Below are 18,597 nucleotides of genomic sequence, written 5' to 3'. Positions count from 1 at the left end.
TTACAGGAGTGATGACTTCCAAAAGTGTCCTAAGGTGGTACAAGTCAGCATGCTGGCACCCTCAGTCTCTGCCCTCATTATTTCTGACAAACACTGTTCTGTTTCCTCAATTATTCTTGTATTTGGAGAAAAAGAGTGTTCACAGCCTTGTTCTAAGGACACGGTGCAGGGATAAAGATAAGTTTCAAACCATTACGTAAGAATATATAACATAACCCCAAACGTAAGAAACACAGTGGATCATATAGTGCCTCCACACACCTTCTTCCCTCAAGGAACTTTAAATGTTTTAAGAGTCATAAGCATATTTAATTACTGGGGAATGTTTAAGCACAGTTTCTTGCAAAGGAGGAAAGAAGAGGACTGCTAGGATCCTTCCCGCTGGAGGTTTTGCGTGGTTAGTGCCTTCTGCTCTGATGGAAGGCCTTGGTATAGAGGATTCCTCTGGCGGAATCCTCTGGTATGCTGGCAATTAATTAACTTTTCCTACCTTGCACACATGGAGATAGCGAACAAAAATCCTCCTCTATTTGTGTCAGAAGGTTATTGAGAGACTGGGTTCGAGAGAGTGACTGCCTAAGAGAAATTCTCCTAGCAGCCACCTCAGAAAGCCTCAAGAAGGAAGCAGCCTTGGCTTCAGTGTTCCCACTTGTCCAGCACAGGCACCTGGCGTGGGTTGGCTTCACCTTCTCACAGGCACGGTGAGAGGCACTGCCTGTCCTGGGGCGCTGGGGCACTGCAGCCCAGCACATCCAATTGGCTTTTACATTTCCAGCTCTTAGGAGTGAGTTCTTCAAAGTCACAGCTCTAGCAGCAGCAGGAGAAAAATCTCCTAGAGGCTTTCATGAGCAGCACTTAGGCTCTGCAGAAAACAGAGTCCAAGGCCACTTCACTAGGACTACTCTGGAGAAGGACAGAAAAGAGAAATTCAGCCTAGCCTCACCCCCACGACTTTGATTACCAGCTGAGGTAGGGTTAAATGAGTATTTAAAGAGGTTGGGTTCACTGACACCTGCTGGGATGCATTACCTCTTGTTAGGATGAACTAAGAGTTCTGCTGAGCTGAAGTAAAAGGCTTATATTTGTCCTCTTTGGGATGAAGGGGCTCTCAGTTGGCTTCAGTTCTTGTAAGTTGCCCTGATGATGCTGTAATGGAACAGGCTGACCTGTGGTTTAGAGCTTGCTGAATTAAATTAGTCACAGGTGACAAATGCAGTGTCCACAGAAGTCCCTCTCTGCCTGCTGAGCTGCAGCTCTACTTTGGAGGGTAATAAGTAAGGAATAAACACATTTTGACTTTCAGGGTTCGAGCTGCACTTCCAGCTTTTTTAATTAAATAAAACATTATAAACTCAGCAGGCTTGCTCTGAAGACCCTGAAAATCACAAAATCATTAAGGTTGAAAGGGACCCACCAGTGGAGTCATCTTGTACAATGTCCCTGCTCAAGCAGGAGGAAAATGTCTGAAATCAGAGTTCAGTTCCCTATTGCAACAGTGGTAGGGTGGAATTTTGTCTCTTTTTCGAGTTTATGTTAAAAGGTGTAGGCAGCTGTGATGGAAAATTGTAAAACTGGACGTCTTGCTGACCAAGCCCAGTGTTCCTTGACTTTAAATGCTGCACAGATATGAGACTACCTAAGTTTGTGATCCTCCTGCTAGTAATCCGAGTGCAAGTGTGTCAGGGATATGGAAGTCCTAGAGACCAAGCACTGAGTCATTACAAAGGAGAAATACATGTCAAAGAGAATCGTGCAGGTTCTTGCCAAAATGTATTTATTAAGAGATGGACCCTGAATTTTTCAAATCCTGCTGTAGGGCAGTGTCACTTGGGCTTTGCCCTAAGGTGGAATTCTGTGTATGCCAGGTATTCCTCTTTATTCCTCCCACTGTTAGGATAAACTGTGGCATTTTGTGTCCTAATCCAAGAATCAAAAGCTGTTCTTTCCCTGGCTGGGACGGGTTCCTCAGTCCTATGAGGGTAATACAGAGCAACAGACAGCACTCAAAGCTCCTGTCATATGGCACTGCAGGGTGCACATTGTGCAAGCAAAAGGAAGAACTGGAGACTATAGGAGATCAACCTAATGAACAGCTCCTGAGCTCTGCGGAGAAGTGATACAGCTCCCTGGAGCACTGCTGGAAGTAGCAGAATAATTGGCTGCAAATAATGCTGTCCAAATGGAGGGCTTTTCTGTCACAGAAATGGAGAAAATGACTTTCATTATTCAGTTAGCTCCTGGCACGCTGGTTTCAGTGGTGCTTTTGACGCAATCTGAGCCTCCAAGGTGTGGTACCAGAAGAGGTGTTGCCAGCTTCTCCTAAGGCCACCATACAGACATGTGAGTATGTGAAAGTAACTGATAGCTCTAGCTCTAGTTCTGGTTAGAGATGTAGGGAATGCCCCTTTACTATGATAATATGCTGTAAGAGCATCTTCAAAAGGAAGGTGTCAGAAATTCTTTAGTGTTATTTTTGTGCTGTGGTCTGCAGAGGTGTAGCTGTCATTCCAGAACTATTTTTGTTTTGATGGTTTGAGGCATTGTGGGTTTGAGTCAGGAATAATTTTTTGTTAAGTTTATTTGTGATATTTAAAAACCCAGCTCCACGTGGGCCTGGATGCTGATCCCTTTTGCTGGTCAGTGAGAGCATCTGGCAGCTCATATTTCCAAGTGCTTTATTTAACAGGAAGCTGGTTTGTTCCTTCTTGTGAGTAGGATCGTTGGCTTTGCATGGGCAAAGCCACTCCGGAATTTCAGGCTAAGAAAAGAGTTAGGGAACTCTTTTCAAACATAGTCCTGGAGAGGTAGCAAGCAGCTTGGCTTGGTGATCCTGTGGGGAAATAGAAGAATATCTGTTCTGATTTTTGTCTTCTCTTTCTTCTACAGCTGATTCTGTATCCCTGACTTCCCTTCACGTCAGGGACACGTGGCTTGGAGCACGGGAGCTGGATTTGTCACTTAGCTGCGGCAGGTTGGTGCAGGTAACGAATTACAGGTGACTTGGAAACTGGGGAACAAAGGGAAGGATCTGTTATGTCTCTTAGCAAAAAAATTGGCTCCATCAGGGCATTAATTCAGGGGACTGACACTTCACCTTTAACGTTCTGCCCTGCTCCATCCTCATTGCCGTGAGCCATGAGAGCCTCCTGAGCTGTTCTCCTATAGACCTACCTTGTCTGGTCAAAAAAAAAAAATCAGTATTTTATTACTGGGTGCAAACTCAGGGGGAAGATTTTATTCAACATCTCTCAGTGGGACGTTAAAGCTCCAATTTCCCTTTTCTGGAACACTTTGAGAGACAATATTACTTCTGTAATTTTTATTACAGGCATTTTTATCTTTTTGAAGAACCAAAAAGACTGCATGCGTGTGCCCTTCATATCCATCCTCTGCCTAATACAGGACAGGAGAAGAAGGCTGCAGAGCTTCCTACACTGGGGTGTAAGTAGCCAGTATGAATAGAAGACTGGGCTAGGGAATTAGGACGGTTTGCTTGGGTTTAAAAAGCTTGAATGGCACTTCAGGACATTTATGTCAGACATGGTTTGTTTTTATTACCCTTTTTTTAATTAAAAAAAAAAAAAACAAACACACGCACACAAAAAAACCACAAACCAAACCAAAACAAAACCCTAATCCATCCCTGCTGCTGCGATGAGGGACCAAAACCCGCGTTCCCAGCGCTCGGAACAGGTGAGGGGTGGAACTAAAGCCCAAAGGATTTTCTGCTCAGTGACTGTAGCTGAGTTTTATTGGGAGCTCTCTGGGAAATCTGGCACATCGTTCGGGGATGTGGCCATGAGGGGAGCGGAGCCCAGCTGCAAACAGGCAGTGCCGGAGCGAGAACCTCTGCAATGCAAACCGGGCTTTCTTCCGTGGAATCCCGGCTGTGTGCTGCCCCAGGGCCTTTGTACAAATAGCGTCACCGGAGCTGCACGTTCCTTGTGATGTGGATGGGATTTTGCGGGGGTTCAATAAAAAGGAGATGCAAAATGAGGGAATTGCTTTTACGTGTAACTATTCTTGTCCTAGAGGAGCCATCAGCTCTGTCCCGAGAGCTGAGTTACGAGTGTGTGTGTTGAAAGAGCCGCAAGCCTTTAGGGGCTGCAGTTTGTGTGCCCTGTGCTGAGGTGCCCTGAGGAAATGTGTGAGCCGGAGGGAGCCGGGGCCGGGCGGAGGGAGCCGAGCTGTGGGAATGGGCGAATGGAGGCGGGTGCGGGCGGGACTAGGCGAGCGTGGGCGAAAGCGGCCGAAAGGGGCCGAGGAGGCGAGCGGAGCCGAGCTTTGCCGAGTTCAGCCGAGGCGAGCCGAGCTTTGCCGAAGAGGCGAATGGAGGCGAATGCGGCCGGAAATAGCCGAGCGTGGCCGACAGTAGCCGAAGCTGGCCGAGGAGCCGAGTGCAGCCGAACGGAGCCGAGCTCTGCCGAGCGCAGCAGCCCGGGCAGGGGGGGCGCCGGGGCGGAGCCGGGAGGATCCCCTCCTGTCCCTCTCTCTCCCGCTCCATCCTCCTGCCCGTATTCCCCTGAGTGTACCCTCTCTTTCCCCCGTTTCCGTGTCCCCCCCAAACCCGGCTCCTTCCTGTCCTGTCCTGTCCCTGCCTCGCTGCTCCGTTCCATTCCCCCTCTCTCCCTCCTCTGTGCCCCGTCCCTCTTGCTGCCCTGCCGGCCTTTCCCTTCCCCGCCCGCTTTCCTCCGCAGCCCGACCTCCCTCCCCGCCCTTTCGCATGTCCCGCTCTCCCTCCTCTCTTCCCGTCGCCCCTTCGCTTCTTTCCCCCGCAGCCGCGGGGCTCGGGGCGCCGGAGAATAAAGCCCCGAGGGCCGGAGCCCGGCGCCCCCCGGGCCTTGCGGGAGTCCCCGCACGGGCCCGGAGCTCTCGGCGGATCCCCCGCGCCGCTCGGACCCCGCCCCGGCGCTGCCGGACCTGCGGCTCCGCCGGCATCGCGCTGCGAGCGGCCCCCGCTCCGTGCCGTGCCGGCCGTGCCGCGTCCCCGCCGCCTCTGCCGCTCCCTGTTTCTGCCCCTGGCCCGCGACAGCGAGGCGGGGCGGGAGCTTCGAGCCTTCTGGGGGCTGTCCCCCCCTTCTTGTTGCGGCGGAGTCCCTTTCTGGGGGATGGAGGTGTGGGAAGGGCTGGAAGGGAGTGCTGGGCTGCTGTCCGGGGCAGTTTGATTCGCCCTGTGCCTTCTTCGGGGGTCAGGGTTAGGGGCTGAAGACTCGGGGCTCTGATGGCATTTGGGGCACCCCAAGGTCCCCAGGAGAGGGACGCACACTGCGGTGGAGGAGCGGGTGGGTGGCGAATGAGGGGAGGGGGTCACGCTGGGTGCCGTCCCGCAGAGGGACCCAAAGCTGCCCCAAAATTCCCAGGGAGGGGTGTGTGTACAATACCAAAACCTGGCAAGTGTTTCGTTTTTATAGCTACTGGTAAAGAACAGGAATCTATGGCTAAACTCATTTGGAAAGAAGCCCTCTCTCTATCCACTCATTTGTACCCACGAATGTAGGAAACTCTGACTGGGGACGGGCAGTAGTTTTGAAAATCATGCCCTAGCGTTTTTCTCTAGGAACGAACCAAGCGAGTGCCCTGAAACCAGCGGAGCAAGGGGCTGAAGGGAACAGAAAGGGCTCCCGGCACCTTTTGCCTCCGTTCTCAGCTATTCCCCAAAACGTGTCGCAGTCCTGGAAGAGGCGTTTGCCATGCAGCCTGCCAAAATAAAGACCTGTCAAATCCTAGCTCTGCCTTTTGTTTAACGTGTTCTTACTTCCTATTTATGTCATCACAGAAAGCAAGGAAGGAAGAAATGTGACTGGTTCCCACTATTGCTCCGTGCAGGCATTTTTAAAGGCTGCTGTACTTCTATCCTCTTTTTCCCCTCCAAGCTTGACTTTTCCCCTCCTTTTTCGAGGTCTGCTGCTTTGGGTGTCCCAAGGAGGGCTGAGTTCCTCGGCAGGGGTCTTAGGAATTGGTGCTGATTCTGCTTTTTGCGAAGGTGTATCAAAGTGTGCCAGCAAAAGGACTGTTTTCTCCAGGGGAAAGCTTTCTCTCAATGACCATCAATGCATGTACGTGCTTTAATCGTGTACCCAGATGGATTAAGAAAAGACAACACCCGTAGCAGATTTCCAATGGATCAGTGTCTGTGAGAAGTGGGCTGTGTGCTGGAGATGGAGAGACGCTGTTGGAGGGTGGCAACAGCGGCAGGTGTGAGCTGATGTGAGGATGATGAGGGCTCAGAGCAGCCCCAGGTGTGAGCTGTGAGGATGAGGAGGAGGGGCGGCTCCTGCCGGGGGGAGGTTATTTTAGGGCGAGGGTTTGTCTTTGCTGGCTTTTGCACGGAGCTGCTGGAGGAGAGGAGTTTTTGGGGGGCTCCCGGGGCTGTCTCCTGGAAGGACGGTGGGCGCTTCGGACAGGGTCCGGGGAATCCCCTGGATACACACTTGGGCACGTGAAGCATTGCTCAAAGGAGGAGCTGAGGGACAAACCTTTGTGCCGAGAAGCAGCAGCCGAGCAGGTGAGCCGGTGCGCTTTTATAACGGGGACTTTTCCCCTTTCCCTTTGAAATTTCGTCATCCTGAGGTTGAATTGGAGGGGGCAGTCCTGTTGTCCCCCCTTTTAAGGTGTTTGGATTGAGGTAAAAAGCCCCCTTTTGCCATCGTTTGAGGAAAGCCGCTTCTTTTCTTCTCTTCTAGAGGACGCGATTGAAGGGAAGCCTACGTTTCTGTGCCCTCGGGGTGAGGTGAGCGCCGGAGCGTGGCGTCAGAGTCGGGGCTGCAGAGGAAGGGAGCTGCAGCCGTGGCAGCGCTGGCAGGGCGGGGGTCGGGCTGTGCCGCTGCATTCGGGGCGCTTCTTCTGCCCCCGGCCCGGCAGCGAAGGGTGCGGCGCGGAGCCCTGCCGGCAGTGCCGGGGCTGGCCGGGGCGGAAGGGGAGCTGGGCGCGGCTGGGCTGCCGCGGGCCCGCCGGAGCCGCGCCGGTGCGAGCCGTGCGGAGCCGAGCGGAGCTTTGGCCGGGCCGGCGGGCGGGGGAGGCGGCGCGGGCGGGGCCGGTGCCGGCCGGTGCCGCCGCTCCGTCCGCTCCGGGCGCGGGGCTCGGGCGCCGCCGGGGCCCCCCGGGCCCGGTGCCGGCCCCGCCGGGCCGGGGGCAGCGGGCGGGGGTCTGCCGGCGCGGCGCCGCCTCTGCCTGCCGGAGGAGCCGCTTTCCTGCCGGAGCCGCGCTGCGCCCGGGGCCGGGAGCGCGGCTCCGCATCTTCCAGCCTCCCTCGCTGCGCTGGTTTTGAGGCGCTCCTGAGGAGCTCCTGGGATCGGTGGCTTTTGATCGGCGTCGCTGTAGCAGAAGGGCCTCGGGCACTTCTTGGTTGTTACCGTTCTTGCTTCGGCTGCTCATGGCAAGGTTTTTGTTTTTGGGTTGAGTGTTGTTGTTGGATTTATTTTTGATCGGTTCTTAGGTTTTTTAAGGATGCGTTTCTAAAGGTTTACACTGGTTTTTATGGGTCGGAGCATGGAGTAGAGGGTCGTTTTTCAATTCGGTTGTGGAGGCTTTTATTAGCGCGAGGGCGTAGTATTTGTTTTGCTGGGCTTGAGGGAGTGCCCTGGAGTTAATCGGTGAGGTTTTTTTTAATATTGATGAATGCATTCTTGTTTATTACACTATAGGGGTTTCATTCGTTTGGCTTATTTGATTGCCGTGTATGTTTCATTGTTGCAGAGAACTTGGGAGATATTGTTTGTGGTTACATATCTCTTTTGGCGACGTGTTTCTTTCTAGGTGGTATTTGTGTTTTGATGGTTTGAGGCAATTTTTGTTTCTTGAGTTAGGAATACTTATTTTGTTGTTGTTAATTTAATTTTTTTTTGTTGTTGTTTGATGTGTTTGGTTGTTGTTTTTATTGGTTTTATTTTTGGGAGCATGGGCATTTCCATGGTGGATCTCTTTAGGTGTTTATTTTATTTGGGGGGTGAATTTTTTGTTTCTTCGTGGTTCCCATATTTTTATATCTGTAATTATTTGGTGGGTTTTTTTAGTTAATTTTATAGAGCATTGGGTTCTCTTTATGAGTTAAAGTAGTGGTAGAGTTTTGGTTATTATTTTTTTTAGAATCGTTGGGAGTCTCTTGTATGGTTTGGAGTATGGTAAGTTAGTTGGCTTTTTTTTTCTTCCTTTAGAGTGGTTTTTGTGATTTGCTGTGTGGGTGTCTATAGGGTTTTTAAAATGTTTGTTTCGTTTTTGTGACGTGATAAGAGCTGCTAGTGAAAGGAGTGTAGTGCGGGTTTTTTTTTGCTGGTAGTTGGCTGGCTGGTGGAGCCTTTCTGAATTTTTTGGACGGTACTGGTGGGAATTTGATGCTGTTTGTTTTGGCATTTTATTTTTAGGAATTCGATTATAACTGCAGTGTTTTAACTAGAACTCTAATGAAATAGAACACATGCATAAACATGATAATGGGAATATGAAACTTCAATTTTAAATGTAAATGGAAAACATATAACTTAAACGTGTAATATAAATAATGCCGTCCATTACTATTAGGTATAACCTTGTTTGATATGGAGTATTTTATATGCTTATATGCATATAAATATCGATTATAAACATAAATATCCGTATAGAAATGTATAATTAATACATGTGGATATATGAATATTACAAAACAATAGGAATCAATACAGTACCTAATGCGTATTTTACTGTATGTGTCTTATTATAACGCATTTCATGTCCTAAATACTGTATATCGAAATATAGTACCTCAATATGTTGTGATAGAATAGATAAGTACTTGTAAAAATCAAAAATAGGAATATAGAAATATTTAAATATAATTTAGAATAAAGGGGATTTTTATTTTCTATTTGGTATTAGGTAGGGGTTTTATTATAAAAATTATAAATAGAAATAAAATAAAATTAGAAATCTTTGTATAGAAATATATCCTAAATACGTTAAGATCTATATAAAAATTCAAAGGTAAGTAAACATAAGTATTAGCAGTGTGTAAGAAATAGAATTTAAAAAATAGTTTATCTATCTCGCTACCTTATTATATATGTATAAAATATATTTATAAATACATCAATATAAAGTAGAAGTTAAAAGGTGGCTATAATGATGAAAAAAATATAAAAATATTCGAAAATCGTTTAAAGAAAGGGCTTTTTTGTTTTTATTTGGTTGGAGGCAGGGTTTTAATGGAAAAGATATGAATATACATTTTAGTTTGATATCATTCTAAATGTGGAAATATATAATCAATGTATACAGGTGTATATATAAAAATATGAAATAGAAATAAAAATTAGTATTAGGAAGAGATAGACTATAAATAGCATCATACATCAATCTACATTTAAAATATAAATTTGAATATAAATGCGAAAAGTAGAGATACATTTAAATTGAGTTTAAATAAAGGGGTTTTTTTAAAAGATTTTTACTTGGATAGAGGCAGGGTTTTATTTTAAGCAATATAAACCTTTTAGAAATCTAAATCTAACTATAGAAATATGTAAGCAATCTAATAAGATATGTATAAAAAATAAAATGTAATAAAATAGAATAGGAATAAATCTAAGAAATGATAAAAATACAATTTTCCATCAGTATCCATTACCAATCCGACTGTGAGTATAAATCTGAAAAATATAAAACCAAGCCTTGTTGCAATGCAGTTTAGGAGGAAAGCTTTTTTCTTTCGGTTCCTGTCGGGTCGCAGGCAGGCTTTTTGTTCCGTTCTTTCCCGCGCGGACGCTTTGGGGCGTTCGCTGCCGAGGCCGTGCCGGCGGGGACGGCGCGGTGCTGCCGCCGTGTGGGCAGAGAGCGGTACTGCAGCCCGCCGCCCGCGGCCGCCATCTTGGGAGTGGCGTGGCGCGGCCTCGCTTGACCTTCTCGAGAGGGCGCGAAAACGAGGACGTTGAAACTCGAGGACCCGTGTCTGTTTTTTACACTGCCTGAATTGCGCGCAACGCCGGCGCCCCCCGACGGGATTTTCCGCGGAGTTTCGGGTGTCGTGCACACGGGCTGTGGGGTCAGCAGCACCGCGAGCGTGCGGGTTTTTGGTGGGAGCCGACAGGCATGGGCGAAAAACGCCTCTCTCCGTCAAGGTCCCCACGGGCCGCCATCGTGTCGCGGACCCTCTGGACAAGTGCTGCCGCCTTGTGGGCACGGGGCGGTACTGCAGCCCCCCAGCCGGAGCCCGGCCGAAGCGGCGGGAGGGGCGAGGGGCGGGAGCGAGCGGCGAGCGGGGCGGTGTCTGTGAGTGAGGGGAGGGCTGAAGGCGGCTCCGCGGGCCGAGGGCGGCCGGGGCCGGTGCCGGCCGGTGCCGCCGCTCCGTCCGCTCCGGGCGCAGGGCTCGGGCGCCGCCGGGGCCCCCCGGGCCCGGTGCCGGCCCCGCCGGGCCGGGGGCAGCGGGCGGGGGTCTGCCGGCGCGGCGCCGCCTCTGCCTGCCGGAGGAGCCGCTTTCCTGCCGGAGCCGCGCTGCGCCCGGGGCCGGGAGCGCGGCTTCGCATCTTCCAGCCTCCCTCGCTGCGCTGGTTTTTAGGGTCTTATCGATGTGTTTTAATGATTATGGAGCTGTTCTAAGAGCTCTTCGGAATATGTAGGGATTTTTTTTTTTAAAAGCTTCTTTGGGGGCTTTTAGGGGTGTCTTAAAGTAGGGTATTTTTATTGTATTTTAAGGGCGTTCTGAGGCTATTTTTATGTTTTTGTGGGGGTTTTAAGGCATTTTGAAGATGTGGGGTTTTTTTAGGGCATTTTTATGGGGTTTTAGGGTCTTTTCATGGCATAGAGGCTGAGGGGCAGCTTGAGGGGCACTGTGGGGCCTTGAGGGTGACGGAGGCTGGGAGCTGAGGGGGGAACAGGGGAGGGACAGTGGGTGACACAGAGAGATGCTGAGGGGGGCAGGGGCAGCTGGAGGGTGACACAGAGAAGCTGGGGGCTGAGGGGCAGAGGAGAGGGATTAAGGGTGGCACACAGGAGCTGAGGGGCAGCTGAGAGGGGGCTTGAGGGTGACAGCCAGAGCCTGAGGGCTGGGGGGCAGAGGGAGGGGTCGGGGGTAAAGGGTGAGGCCTTGAGGGCTGGACAGTCCAGTGGAGATCAGGGCTACAGGGTACAGCTTAGGAGGCAAGTTAGGGTACAGGTACAGCACCCCTCACGCCACCCGTACCTCACCCTAAGCAGCCTTTTCCCTTTTCAGCCCCAACAACAGCAGCACAGCACAGCAAGCCTGACAGCGAGACCACACCGGAAGCCTCCCAGTGGGACAGGGCAGCGACCCTGGCACCAGGACAACGCCGGAACCCTCAGAGGACAACAGGACCCGCTGCTAAAAGGTAGGGATGACATCTGTGGGCTAGAGAGCAACAGGAAGGGGTTTGGAGGCTGAGCAGGCTTCCTTGAGTGTTTGTTTTTTTTTTGCAGGGCTATTAGGAATATTTAGGGGAATTTTGAAGGCTTTCTCTGGTGACTTTTAGAGAATTGTTATGCCTTCCTAATGGCTATTGTAGAATTCCTTGGTGCATTTTTAGTGTCAGGATGTGGGTCTGACAGAATGCCCACTGAAAATGCAGAGTACTACTGGAATGTACTGGAATGCTTTGGGAAGGTGCCAGTGGAGGGCCAGTGGGTAAGGTGCCATAATGCTGGTCTGAAGGTTGTGATTTGTGAGCAAAGCAAGGTGGTTGTGGTTAGGGTTTTATGGTGGCAGATTTCTTGAGGTGAAATCCAGCACAGAAAATATCAAGCCCCAAGCTTTGTACTGTCAGTTTGCAACAGGTATTTGGTAAGAAATAAAAAACCCTGAGTACTTGGGGATGGGAGATTTGGACTGGGAGAAATCCTGCGCTGTTTTGACATTGAGGAGGCAAAAGGAAATTTAGGACCTGACAACCCAGGGGCATTGCAGGGCCCTGTGAATAAATGAGGGATATCTACTTGGTGAAAGCAAATTCAGCAGCCCAGGTTCCTGGCGTCAGTTTGAAGGGCTCCCTTGGCACTGTCAGAAAAGCACAAGTTTGGGGGGGGGGGGCAGCTGGGGTCTGAATATATCCTTTAATATTCGGATTATTTCCAGTCAGCCTCACCCTAAGACCCAAGGAGCTCTGGGCACAATCACAGGCCATTTTCCCTGGGAAAGAAAACTCACCAGTCCAGGTTCCTGATGTCAGTTTGTAGGGCTCCCTATTATATTTTATATTATCTTTATTATAATATTAACTATAATTAATATTAAATATAATATAATATTAAATAAAATATATTTTATTATCTTCCCTGCAAGCAGAAGGAGGTGCAGATTCACGGTGCTTTGTGCTCAAGAGGGGCAGTGAATCTCTGTGGGTGCTTCTGCCCTTTTTCCCTGACCCTAAAGAGAAGAGACACTGTCCCTGCATGGACAGTCTTGGTCTGGAAGTAGTTGGCCTCAGTAACACAGTGTTTTAAGGGCAGAGGAGAGGAGAGGTGGTTCCCATGCCTGTGGGCAGCTCTTCCCGAGAGCAGGAGAGGGGACTGCATTGTTAAGTAGGAAGTGGATGTGTTTCCCAAAGAAAACTTCAGAAATTAAGCTCCAGGGGCAAATACTGTGAGGTTCTACCACCTCCTTGAGGACAGCGTTAAAACCACAGAGGCATCAGCAGAGCTTGGAGCAGGACTGGCCAACCCCAGAGCGCCTCACGAAGCCCTCTGTGTGTCTGTGGCAGTCGAGTAGCACCTGGGGGGTGCTGAAAGTCCCAGTTCTGAGTGAAAATTCTGTTTAACTTGTACACGTTGGCTGGGTGTGTCCCCCCAGTACAGCTCGGTTCTTCTCTGAGGCGGTGCCTGACAGGGTCTCTCCCTGTTAAGGGCCGGGCGTGTTTTTGGCACAACACAGCAAAGTGGATTATTTGCCCGGCGTTCTCAGGAGAATAATGGTGAGCAGCAGAATTGCTGGGTTGTGGCTGCTGTGCGGCTGAGATCGTGCAGTGATGTTTGGTGTTCTCGATTGTAGCTGAGCACGGGACCACAGCCCGGTGACCATAGGACATTCCCCGCAGGCGAGGCAGCCTCCATTGGCACGCGACGTGGATTCTCATCCCCAGATGCCAGAGAGATAAGTGGAGGGCTAAGGCCCACAGAGGGGGTGAAAGTGGGGTGCTGGGAGGGCCTTTTGAATCAGCTTTGGGGGCAGGGATGTGCAAGAAGTGTCCCCTTAGACCAGCTAAAGGGAAAGTGTCTGTTTTGATCACAGTGCTGAGGTGCTCAGGGCAGAGCAGTTCTGGTGTGTGTCCTGTCACTTGTCTCTGGTGCACTCTGTGTTCTTTGGGTCTCTCGGTCCTTTCTTCTCCTCAAAAGCTCTCTCTCCCTGTCCTGTGTCACGGGTGTCTGCACGTATTTGTCCCACAGCTGCTCTGCCCTGCTGCATAGCCTGTAATAGCACAAGTCCTGGGGACTTGAAATTTGTAATTTGCAGGGTGTAGTTGGGCTCTAGATTGTATCAGGAGATTGACATAACATGTTTGGTGCTGTTAAGTTGTCCTGCAGCCATTTGACACTAGTCCTAACTTCCTTTCAGATGCAGACAGTTCAGATCAGTGGCAGAGAGCCCCAGTCCTGGGTGAGGGTTTTCCCATGATCGGGTCAGTCATTGTTTGCATTTTCAGGGGAAGCCTAAATAGTGACCATGTTACAGCAGTGTTCTTTGCCTTTATTTTTAGGAGGTCCAGGCAGATAGCAGCAGTCAAGGCCCTGTGTGCCAGGTGAGCAGTGGACAGAAGGAGTTGTTCTTGCTCAGGTTTCAGGTTTTGGTGCAATTGTAAGCATCCACTCTTGGTTACTTTGTTTTATTTTAGGCAGTCATCTTGCAAGATGTCTCTGGTCCGGATGTCTGGATGTCCAAGGCCAGGTGGGTGCAAGCGTAAGGTCTGGGTGGGTGTGCTTTTCAGGTCAGGGGGATGTTGTTTTCACAGTATCTCAGTGTGGGTTGTTTTGCTTTGTTTTTTTGCAGGTGCTGTCGCTGCCCTAGCTGTGTGAAGGAACAGAGGCGAGCGGGTGAGTTGGCATTTTGGCACAGTGACTCACAGGTGACCCTTATGCAGCAGCATGCTAAGTGTGTACCCTTTTGTTTTTCAGGTATCCTCCAGGCAGCTTGTGGAGTCAAATTGAGACTTCAGGTGAGCCGGGGCAGCGGTGTGTCGGAGTTTCGGGGATTCCTCTTTTCGTGGGCACTAGTTGCATTTTCTGTTTTGTCTTAGGTACCCTGAGGAGGAGCGTAGCTGAAGTTTGGAAACAGCAGCACCGAAGCTGATGCAGAGAACGTCTCGCCGTCCACATCCAACTGACATTGGATTCCATCCGGTTGTCTTGCAAAAGCCAAGTGCTGGGGCCAGTAGGTGGGAGATGGGGGGAAAACCTTTACTATCACAGGAGGCTATTTGATGTTAGCTTGGAGAATAGGCCCATAGTGGGACGGGCCCCTCGGGAGCAAAGGGAGAGGGTTTCTCCTCAGCCCCCCCAGAGTCTTCGCTGGGCAGGGCAGTTCCGATCCCTCTCTGGTTCTCGTGACGTTCGCATCGGCGGCCTTCTTTGACTCTTGACATTGTCGTGGATCTTTTCACCATAGGAGCCCGCCTTCATGTCTGGAGCTATAGCTACAGTCACCCTGTAGTCATTTCTTCCTTCTCTAGGCCTACTGAGCTTCTTAGGCTTCCTCTTAAGTGCTTTGGCACTAACATCTTGAAAGGAGTTGCATGTCATCATCAAGTGCTACTGCCCTAGGGCTTTCTTTTCTTTGGCATCATCAGCCCATGGCTCATCTTGGGCTAGGAATCTTGGGTCCATAAGGTGAAATTGCCAGGCAGTTTCCACTTGTGTCCGTGTCACGTTGTCTGTGTCCGTGTCACGTTGTCTGTGTCATAGGCCTTTGTTACATCTCCATGCTTTAGCAACATCATTTTGTGCCGTATTGGCCATATTTTGCTCACGTACCTTCCCGGATATCAATTATTCTGGCATTTTTACATATTCACTTTTTGGGTCCGGACGATGTACACGAGATGTTCTCATCCATCTTCATTCTCAGTTTTGGTAGCCCTTCTCATGGACTTCCGTACGGAGCTTATTAGCCCCTCATCACCTGACCACAGTAGTTCCGTAGCATCTGCCTTCTCAAAGGATATAGGGCTCAAAAATTAGTCTTCTGGAGAATTATATCAAGTCCTCACTTATCTTGTATCTCTGTCAGCTTACGTTGTATGCACTTATGATGCACCTACCTGTGTCTGCTTCTATTGTATGTGCGTATGTTGCGCCTACCTATGTTAGCTTATATTGTTTGTGCTTACACTGTATGTACCTACGTTGGCTTATGTTGTTTGTGCTTATACTGTACGTACCTACGTTGGCTTATGTTGTTTGTGCTTATACTGTATGTACCTACGTTGGCTTATGTTGTATGCACCTCTGTTGTGGCAATTATGATCGGAGCTGCCTTGCCCGGGCAAGTAGTCACGCTCAGGTAGAGCAGTTATAAAGCTTTGCCGTTCATCTGTTCTCTACGGGGTTTGGGGTACAACACTGATGGGCCCAGAGTTGGTATAGCTCCTAGCTCTCAGATAGTCAGTCACTGACCGCCTCCCCTTGTCTCGTAGGTCCCCGGGTCCCTACAGAATTTCCTGGAATCTACCATTTGACATGGAGGTCCTGCGGTCAGAAGAAGCGTTTAAGCATATTCTTCAGTGCAGCGTTTCACGTAAGGGTGGCAGCCAGCGTGTCAGCAGAAGAATGTGTGAGAGTGTGACTGTCTGTGTCTGTCTGTGAGAGTTTGTGTGTGCTTGTGTCTGCAGCTGTGTGTGTGTGTGGAGCAGATACAACCTTGTGTGTATGGCCTTTGCCTTTCAGGGGGGGTTTTCATCAGGCAGGAGGATTTTTTGGGAGTCTCCGGAGCGAGTTGCCGTGAATGTGAGTTTGTGCGTAACGCGAAGGGGGCGTGCACGTCGGCGGAGCGTTTTGCGCCGTTTTTGTTCCGGGTGCGTCATAACAATAAAAGCGTTGTGGACTTTTCTGAAATGGAGACACGGTTATATTGTGTCAATATGTATTTGGCTTGTAGTACATTATATTGTTCTGTCTTTGCAGTTGTTCCTATCTTTTGATGTATTTTGCTGTATGTAAATTGGACTTGTACTTTTGTGCCTAGGTATGATGTATTCTTTGTTGTATTTGTCTCTGTACTTGCATTTGTATGCATTGTTTCCCTGTGTATTGCTGAAGTTTAAGGGAATAAAGATTAATCAGCCCTAATAATGATGCCTCTTACCCTCTGCCCTGCCCACCATTCATCTCCTGTCTTTCTTTGGTGTGGTTGAGTCCTATCATTTTCACCCTTTTTCTCCCTTTGCCTCTTACTTTCCTCTTTAGTCTATTCCTCACTTTATCCTTCCATGTGTCACTCTTTGTCTCTGCCTGTGTTTTCCTTTGTTTCCATTTCTAACACATCTCTATGTTTCTCTAACCCTATTTCCTTCTCACCCTATTTTCTTCCATTCCTCTACATGTATTTCCCCATGTCTCTTTGTCTGTCTCTTTCAATCTAGGTTTCACTATGTTTTCTTCTTTTTTTTTTCTTTGTCAGCCTTTGTCTTTCTAACACTTGCTATCATTGTCTTTGTCTCTGACCCTTTTTCCTTTTCTGTCCAACTTTAACTTTTTTGTCTAACTCTCTATTTCTTTCTCTCTTGAACCCTACCTTGTGTTCAGTCTCTCCATTTGTTTTCCTGTAGGTTTTCAGCTCTATTTCTTCTTTTTCTTGTCTCTCTATTTGCTTTTCTCTTTCATTTCAAGTGCTTCCTTTTCTGTTTGTCTTTCACTCTTTTTCTCCTTACCCCTCCTTTCTTTTGCCTTTCTCTTTCCAATCTGACTTTTTTAGTTTTTCTTTTTATCTCTCTTTTATTTTTCTTGCTCTGTTTTCTTCTTACTCTCTTCCTTTTCTTCTTCTCACTCTTTCTTCTTGCTCTCTTCTTCTCTCTTCTTCTTCCTCTCACTATCCTCGTCTTCTCCTCGCTCTCTCCTCTTCTTCTCACTCCTCTTCCTCCTCTCTCCTCACTCCTCTTCCTCCTCTCTCCTCACTCCTCTTCCTCCTCTCTCCTCTTCTTCTCACTCTCTCTCCTCTTCTTCTCGCTCTCTCCTTTTCTTCTCACTCCTCTTCCTCTCCTCTTCTCACTTTCTCCTCTTCCTCCTCTTTCTTCTTCCTCTGACACTCTCCTCTTCTTCTTACTCTCTCCTTTCACTCTCCTCTTCTTCTCACACTCTCCTTTTCTTCATCTCACTCTCTCCTTCTCACTCGCTCCTCTTCCTCCTCTCTCCTCACTTTCTCCTCTTCCTCCTCTCCTCTTCTTCCTCTCTCCTCTTCTAGTTCTCTCTTCTTCTCACTCTGTCCTCTTCTCACACTCTCTCCTCACACTCTCTCCTCTTCTCACACTCTCTTCATCTCTCTCTCCTTTTCTCCTCACTCTCTCCTCTTCCTCCTCTCTCCTCTTCTTCCTCTCACTCTCTCCTCTTATTCTTCTCACCCTCTCCTCTTCTTCATCTCACTCTCTCCTTTTCTTCTCACTCTGTCCTCTTCCTCCTTTCTCCTCACTTTCTCCTCTTCTTCCTCTCTCTTCTTCTTCCTCACTCTCCACTTCTCACCTCTCCTTTTCTTCTCTCTCTCCTTTTCCTCCTCTCTCTCTCCTTTTCCTCTCCTCTTCTTCTCACTTTCTCTTCTTCCTCCTCTTTCTTCTTCCTCTGACTCTCTCCTCTTCATCTTACTCTCTCCTCTCACTCTCCTCTTCTTCATCTCACTCTCTCTTCTTCTCACACTCTCCTTTTCATCTCACTCTCTCCTTCTCACTTGCTCCTCTTCCTCCTCTCTCCTTTTCTCACTTTCTCCTCTTCCTCTCCTCTTCTTGTTCTCACTCTCTTTTCTTCTTCTCACGCTCTCCTCTTCTTCTCACTCTCTTCTTCATCTTTCTCCTTTTCTTCTCAGTCTCTTCCTCCTCTCCTCACTTTCTCCTCTTCCTCCTCTCACTTCTTCCTCCTCTCTCTTCTCACTCTCTCCTCTTCCTCTCACTCTCTCCTCACACTCTCTTCTTCATCTCTCTCCTTTTCTCCTCCTCTCTCCTCTTCCTCCTCTCTCCTCTCTCCTCTTCCTCCTCTCTCCTCTTCCTCCTCTCTCCTCTTCCTTCTCTCTCCTCTTCCTCCTCTCTCCTCTTCTTCTCACTCTCCTTCTCTCTCTTATCTTCCTCCTCTCTCTCTCCTTTTCTTCCTCTCACTCCTCTTCCTCCTCTCTTCCTCTTGTCACTCTCTCCTCTCTTCTTCTTCTCACACTCTCTTCATCTCTCCTTTTCTTCTCACTCTCTCCTCTTTCTCCTCTCTCCTCTTCTTCTCACTCTCTCTTCTCACTCTGTCCTCTTCTTCTCACACTCTCTTCATCTCACTCTCTCCTTTCCTTCTCTCTCTTTCCTCTTCCTCTTCTCTCCTCCTTCGCACTCGCTGCTCTTCCTCCTCTCTCCTATTCTTCTTCTCTCTCCTCTTCCTCCTCTCCGTCTCCTCTTCTTCCTCTCACTTTCTCCTCTTCCTCCTCTCTCTTCTTCCTCCTTTCTT

This window comes from Lonchura striata, chromosome 1 (genome assembly GCF_050655825.1).
Source record: "Lonchura striata isolate lonStrDom1 chromosome 1, ASM5065582v1, whole genome shotgun sequence".
In the NCBI taxonomy this organism is placed as follows: Eukaryota; Metazoa; Chordata; class Aves; order Passeriformes; family Estrildidae; genus Lonchura; species Lonchura striata.
This window is presented reverse-complemented; position numbering follows the sequence as displayed.